Raw genomic sequence first — 7,615 nt, 5'->3', positions numbered from 1 at the left:
GAAGCTTGCTGCTGATGTTGTGTGTCACACTGGTGTCCATCAGCTCCCACATGTTACAACTACACTTTTTTCATGCTGACACCTTTAATTTGCTTAATTAATACATTTTCAAACTTAGAACTCAATTGTTATGTGATACAAGGATGTTTAACTAGTTTAGTTAACAGATATATCTGTTCAGAGATGTGACACACATTAATGCAATACATAGATCTCCTCACTACCTGTTTTAAAGTAATGCCCACATTTACAGGTATAAAATCTTTTAAAAATACCAACCACCCAAGTAAAGGATTTTTTGGTCATGGGATGTCAGTGTCGCTGGCTGGGCCAGCATTTATTGTCCGTCCCTCGTTGTCCTTGAAAATGTGGTGGTGAGCTGTCTTCTTGAATCGCTGCAGTCCATGACTCACAATTTCCTTAGGGAGGGAATTCCAGGATTTTGTTTTTCCAAGTCAGGATGGTGAGTGAGTTGTGGGGAACTTGAAGGTGGTACTTGTTCCCAAGTATCTGCTGCCCTTGTCCTCCTAGATGGAATGGGTTGTGGGTTTGGAAGTTGCTGTCTGAGGCTCTTTGGTGAATTCCTGCAGATAGTACACACTGCTGTGTAGGTGGTGGAGGGAGTGTGTGTTTGTGAGGTGGTGACAATCAAGTGGCTGCTTTGCCCTGGATGTTGTCAAGTTTCTTGAGTGTTGTTGGGACTGCGCTCATGGAGACAAGTTTCTGTGAACTAGGTTCCTTAGCTTATAATATTAAAATATAAGCCAGAATCTGAACTTGGTGATGTAAATAAGAACTTGCAAACCCGTCTACAGAATAATCACCTCGTGGCCCAGTGGGCTTCCCGCCTTTAGCCAACAGTGACCTCAACATGGCCGACATCAGAACCGTCATGCTTTCGCCGCCATCTTGTTGGTACTCGCAAATTACCGCGCCACAAGCTCTGTGTACGTTTCTGTATGTCCCAGGATGCAGCACGGCCCGAACTGTTGACGGTATAAAGCAGGTTCCCGGCCGCGCTGCATTCTGGGCAGGCAGAACTGCCATTGCTGGCTCCGCTTTTTATCAGTTCCTGCAGCCTGCAGACCTTCCCTGGGGTACTTCAGCCGTCAGGCCCGACCCCGAGTACTTCTTCCCGGTCTATCCTGTCCTGTGCTATCCAGTCCGTGGATGAGGCTGCAGATGTCCGTTCCCGGGCTGGGATTACACTGTTGCCCCAGGGCGGTTATGAAAGCGTCGATCTGGAGCTGGAGCCCGTTCTGGGTGTCCCTCTAGCGCTGCCTGAGGTCGTCCGACTGGTTGTAGCTCAGGACCATCTGTTGGAGGAGGCAAGCCTTTTCTCGCTTGGACATCACCACCCGCACTCGGCCGTTCTCCTTGGGCCGGGATGCCGCCGGTGGCACCTCGGCAGCGAGCTGGCGCCGCCAACTGCTCCAGATCCTGTCCACCTCCCCAGAACACCCGGCCAGATCCTCCGGCCCCTGGTCTCGAGCAGAGCAAAACCGAGCAAGTGGGCAAGACATAGCCTGTGTGGGAAGGAGTTGAGAGAGATCTGCTCAGTGGGGATCTTATCTGCGACTGTCCTGTTAATGCAGGAGATATCCGAGTCCTTCCTCTTTGGCTGAAAGGTGGTCACTGACTGGAACACAACAGCTGCTGATATCACTGGGAAAGGACTCCAAGGATCGAACAGTGAAAAACAAAGCCCGTTTGATTGGGATTTAATGCCCAGTCCTGCCTCTCTAACTTCAGAACAAACTCTCACGGTTCCACCACTAACTGATTTACAACAGCGATCAGTACTGTGGACCAGAAATGTTCGAATCTCAGAGTTCCTCTTGTATTTTCTCCATTTCCAACAGCCACGACTCGTTTTCCGAAGTCTCCTGGAGTCGAGGGTCGACAGAGCTCTCTCCTGTTCAGACAGAGAAGCTGCTAACTCTCCGCTGCCGAATCCTGACCTCTTAGCTTCTCCTCAAGTTTTCCACCCCCAAAGGCGTGACCTGTCAGCCTGGGGGACCTCTGTTAGTGCTGCTCAGCGATCAATCTCTCGTCTTCTACAACCTCCTGTTCTCTTCCCATTCCTTGACCCCGGGATACCTCCCTAATACACTCCTCGCGTCTAAACCATGGTTTGGGGTCTCACTCACGCTGTGTAGGAAGGTACAGTTTACCCCCAGCTCCCACTCTGCCCCTCCTTTCATATTAGACCGCCACCTGAGTCTATTTCCCGATGTTTCTGAGAGCCGGGTCTCTCGCAATCTCCTCAGCTTTTGAAGATTTGAGAAGCTGCTCGCGGGTATTTTCCCCTTGTAGACTCCATTCACTTGGCTCTGTGCCCCACTTTTGTCTTTTCTGGTTCTCCCGAATGGCTCTTCCTGCTGTTTTGCGACTGGTAAGAGGCCCATTGTAGCCAGCACTAACCTTGATGAGCCGGAGCGACCTCCTCAGCAAAGCCATCTCCTTCTGAAGAAGCCTTAAAGACTGGACGCGCTCACATTCAAGCTTCTCCAGCAGCAAACGGCAGGTTTCCCTCTCTCTGCTGTTCCTCTGCTGTGCCTGTAGGAGCCTTTCCCCCGTCCCCTCTCTCCTCCGCATTGCACATGTAACCGTAGATTGTTTGGATCCGCTCGCTGCAGTTGTGCATCAGTTACGCACTCAGACGCTCCAACGCTTTTCTCTTTGATGCAGAAATACCGGAGTTCCCAGGGCTGCCCCCCACATTGTACTCTCAACTCTGACTTGGAACATGCGCACAGCACAGCTAGAGGATGATTTCAGGCTGCTGGTTGCCCAAATGTTTAACCCTCTCAAAACTACTTGCTCGAAAAGGAAAGAGATTCAATAAAAAGGGAAAGTTATTAATAGCGATCGTAATTATTTGTTAGATTTGTATTGTAGGTATTAGTTTGTAAAAATTCGATTGGATTCCCCTTTTTTTGTTTTGCTCCTTTCATGGGTTGTGAGTGTCACTGGGAAGACCAGCATTTGTTGCCTATCCTTAATTGCCCAATGAATTGAGTGCCATTGCAGATGGTCTGAGTCTGGCATCACAAATAGTCCAGACCGAATAAGGACAGCATTTCCTTAGGAACATAGGAACAGGAGTAGGCCATTCAGCCCCTCAAGCCTGTTCCACCATTCAGTGAGATCATGGCTCATCTGTGGTCTATCTCTGTATATCTGCCTTTGGCCCATCTCTCTTAATACTTTAATTTAACAAAAAAAATTCTCAGATTTATAAGCATTTGTGAACTAGATGAGTTTTCGCAATAAGCATCATGGTCATCAATTTTGAGAACTAGTTCTACATTCTAGAATTATGTGATATACATAAAAGATCTGGAGGAAGGTATAGATGGTCTGATTAGCAAGTTTGCAAATGACACTAAGATTGGTGGAGTAGCAGATAGTGAAGGGGACTGTCGGAGAATGCAGCAGAATATAGATAGATTGGAGAGTTGGGCACAGAAATGGCAGATGGAGTTCAATCCAGGCAAATGCGAGCTGATGCATTTTGGAAGATCCAATTCAAGAGCGAACTATATGGTAAATGGAAAAGCCCTGGGGAAAATTGATACACAGAGAGATCTGGGTGTTCAGGTCCATTGCACCCTGATGGTGGCAACGCAGGTGGATAGAGTGGTCAAGAAGGCATACGGCATGCTTTCATTCATCGGACAGGGTATTGAGTACAAGAATTGGCAGGTCATGTTACAGTTGTATAGGACTTTGGTTCGACCATGTTTGGAATACTGCGTACAGTTCTGGTCACCGCATTACGAAAAGGATGTGGATTCTTTGGAGAGGGTGCAGAGGAGGTTCACCAGGATGTTGCCTGGTATGGAGGGCGCCAGCTATGAAGAGAGGTTGAGTAGATTAGGATTATTTACATTAGAAAGACGGAGGTTGAGGGGGGACCTGATTGAGGTCTACAAAATCATAAGAGGTATAGACACGGTGGATAGCAAGAAGCTTTTTCCCAGAGTGGGGGACTCAATTACTAGGGGTCACGATTCAAGGTGAGAGGGGAAAAGTTTAAGGGAGATATGCGTAGAAAGTTCTTTACGCAGAGGGTGGTGGGTGCCTGGAACGCATTGCCAGCAGAGGTGGTAGAAGCGGGCACAATAGCGTCATTTAAGATGTATCTAGACAGATACATGAATGGGGAGGGAGCAGAGGGATACAGATCCTTGGAAAATAGGCGACAAGTTTAGATAGAGGATCTGGATCGGCGCAGGCTTGGAGGGCCGAAGGGCCTATTCCTGTGCTGTAATTTTCTTTGTTCTTTGTTCTAATTACTAATTAAAATTCTACCAGCTGCCATGGTGGGATTTGAAACCATGTCCTCGAAATTTTGGCCTGTCCTTCCGGATTGATTCATCTTATAACACTATGGTCTTATCACTATGCCATTTTATCTCTGTAACTTGCTGCTTGAAATTTACTAAGTGTTACAATTGTACTCTGACTGACCACAGGAGTTGGAGTGCTTCTCCTTCCTGTCCTGTGAGGGCTCAGGTGACACCAACTGTCAACTGGGGCCCTTTGATGCCCTACTGCAATATGGAAAATCAAACCTCTATAACTTTATTTGTTAAACCAACTTCCTCATTCTGCGCATTCACTGCCCAAGACTCGAATGGGAAATTGTAGGGACAGAGGCCACAGAGCAGGATGGGACTGGAGGAATCCTCAAAGTCAGGACTACACCCTCCACCATGGACAGTAACAATCTCCCATCTTAGTGTCTCTATCACTCATACTTCATTCCAGGTTAAATTTTTTTTTGCACCTGACGAGTCTTTGTTTGTTAAAATGCCTAAAGTAAAGTCTATTAGGAGCTGCAAGATGAGAACAAAATTCAGAACAAAATGAAGGTATTAAGTGGGAAAAAGACATTGATAGAGGTAATCAGAAACAAAAAAAATAGTTTAACTGGCTAAGAAGATGCCCTAGAGAAAAAAAAATACCAGAGAAACATGCAACTTCTCAGCACACTGTTATCCTCTTCATAAAATGTGGCAGAAACTAAAATGCCAGCGTGGGCCTCCTGAGCCACAGCAGGTGATATAAAACACGCACTTGGCCTGCCATGGCACAACCCATCATCTTACATGACCAAAAGCTGCTGAAGACCAAGAAGAAAAAGAAATGTTTATCTGGAATCTAAAGAGCTGCATACACTCGCACAATACAGTGGCAAGTCATTTGCTTTGAATCCTTTCTCACAATTATAAGAATGACCACATTTACAATTACGTGTAATTTCTAACTGTTTTACAGGTTTGGCAAAAATCTTATGACTCTCAGTCAGGATAGATGCATCAATTTGCATACTTTATTATAAGTATGCTCAAAAAGAAAATTGTAAAAGGTGGTGTACTATATTAATTTAATGGAAAATAACTGGTTTCAACATTGAATAAAAAGGTAGTAAGAATTTTCATGTAAAACTGAATCATTTATCATCTCAGCTGTATTGGAAACAGTAAATGTTTCAGCCATAAAACCTATTCCTTTAACCAAAGACATTGTGTAAAGCCATAGTAGATCTCTGTCACTCAGACAGTTTTAGGAACATAAGGACAGGAGTAGACCATTCAGCCCTTCAAGACTATCCCACCATTCAATGTGATCATGACTGATCTTTGGCCAAGTCTATATACCTGCCTTTGGCCTATAGCCCTTAATAACTTTCCTTCACAAAACTTCACAAAAAATTATCTATCTCAGATTTAAAAGTAACACTGATCCAGAATCCACTGTTGTTTGGTACTGTCTTTCACAAACATCTACCACCCTTTGCATGTAGAAGTGCTTCCTAACATCTCTTTTGAACAGTCTGGTCCTAAATTTCAGAATTTGCCCTCTAGTTCCAGAAACTCCATCCGGTGGACAACGTTTATCTTTACCTACCTTATTTATCTGCCTTCCTGTTAGTATCTTGAAGACTTCAATCAGATCGCCCCTTCACGTTCTAATCAAGATGGACAATTAAAAGAAAACTTATGGGTGTATGGCTTATAGATGTGATACAGAAGGAAACTTTCTCTGATGTTTGAATACTATAAAATGATTGTGTCAGATATTTTTTATTATAATGTTTGAAACCTTTTAACTACATTCTATGCAAATAACTTAATAATTAGTCTATTTCATCATTTATTTTGTGCAACAAACTTCTGTTTTATTGTTAAAACCAAACCTACCTATTTTGTGTTTGTGTTTCAGAGAAAGACTACCTCATTAATTAAACAAAATAAAAATTAAACAAAATATAAGAACTAGGTGCAGGAATAGACAGTTCAGCCCCACAAGCTGCCTCCACCATTTTACTGGATCATGGCTGATCTCATCTTGATCTCAATTCCACTTTCCTGCCTGCTCTTCATAACCCTTCAACCAATGACCAATTAAAAATCTGTCTATTTCCTCCCTAAATTTATTCAATGGCCCAGCATCCACCTTGTTCTGGGGTAGTGAATTCCACAGATTCACAACCCTTTGAGAGCTGTAATTTCTCCCATCTCTGTTTTAAATCTGATGCCCCTAATCCTAAAACTATGACCTCTCATTCTAGATTTCCATTATATGAGGAAACATCCTTTCTATATCTACTTTGTCAATTCTTTTTAGCATCTTATATATTTCAATTAGAACTCCTCTCATTCTTCTAAACTCCAGAGAGTATAGACCTAAACTGGTCAATCTCTCTTTACAAGTCAAACCCCTCACCTCTGTAATCAATGTTTTGAACAAGCTCTGAACTACCTCCAAAGGAAGTACATCACTCAAATATGAGATTTGGGTCTTGCATCTGACTTGGCTGATGATAACATCAACTGGGATAATAACACATGGGATGTGTGTATCATGTCTAGGCCAGGATTTATCATCCATTCCTATCTGCTGCTTGACAAGGTGGAGGTTGTGGTTTTCTACTTCAACAGCTGCAGTCTTTGTGACATCCAACTGTGTGCTGGGAAGTTTAAGTATTTGGCCCAGTTACAGTGAAGGAATGGGAATTGCATCCAATCAAGTGGCGTGAGTTATTTTTTAAAAAAATTCTTTAAATTTTATTTATTTTCATTTACTGCCAGAGGTCAATGAAAATTCAAAAATGTTGCTGTGGGTCTGGTGTCACATTTAGACCAGACCATTTAAGAATGGCAAATTTCCTTCTCTGAAGGTTATACAGTCGACAATGATATTATGCTCGACATTAGGGTAGCTTTTTTTAAATTTCACAATTTAACTGAAATCAAATTTCACCTGCCATAGTAGGATTTGAATCCATGTCCTCAGAACATTATCTTGGAGTATTGAGTTACTGGTTTTGTGAAAGGGGAACTTACAGGTGCTGACATTTCCATGTATGTATTGTTCTCATTCATCTAGATGGTAAAAATTGTGGGTTTTGAATGTGCTGTTGGTGAGTGGAGGAGAGGTTGGAGTTAGTGAGGGGGTAGAGAGATTAAGGCGATCAATGTTGCAATGGCAATTGGAAATGAGGAAGTAGAGGATGGCCCTGGAAAAGGACATGTCTCAGGCATTTTTTAATGCAAATTGTTGTTACTTCAGCTGCAAAAAAGAATAACAAGTTTTTTTTTTA

The sequence above is a fragment of the Rhincodon typus genome, chromosome 10 (genome assembly GCF_021869965.1).
Source record: "Rhincodon typus isolate 14 chromosome 10, sRhiTyp1.1, whole genome shotgun sequence".
NCBI lineage: Eukaryota > Metazoa > Chordata > Chondrichthyes > Orectolobiformes > Rhincodontidae > Rhincodon > Rhincodon typus.
This window is presented reverse-complemented; position numbering follows the sequence as displayed.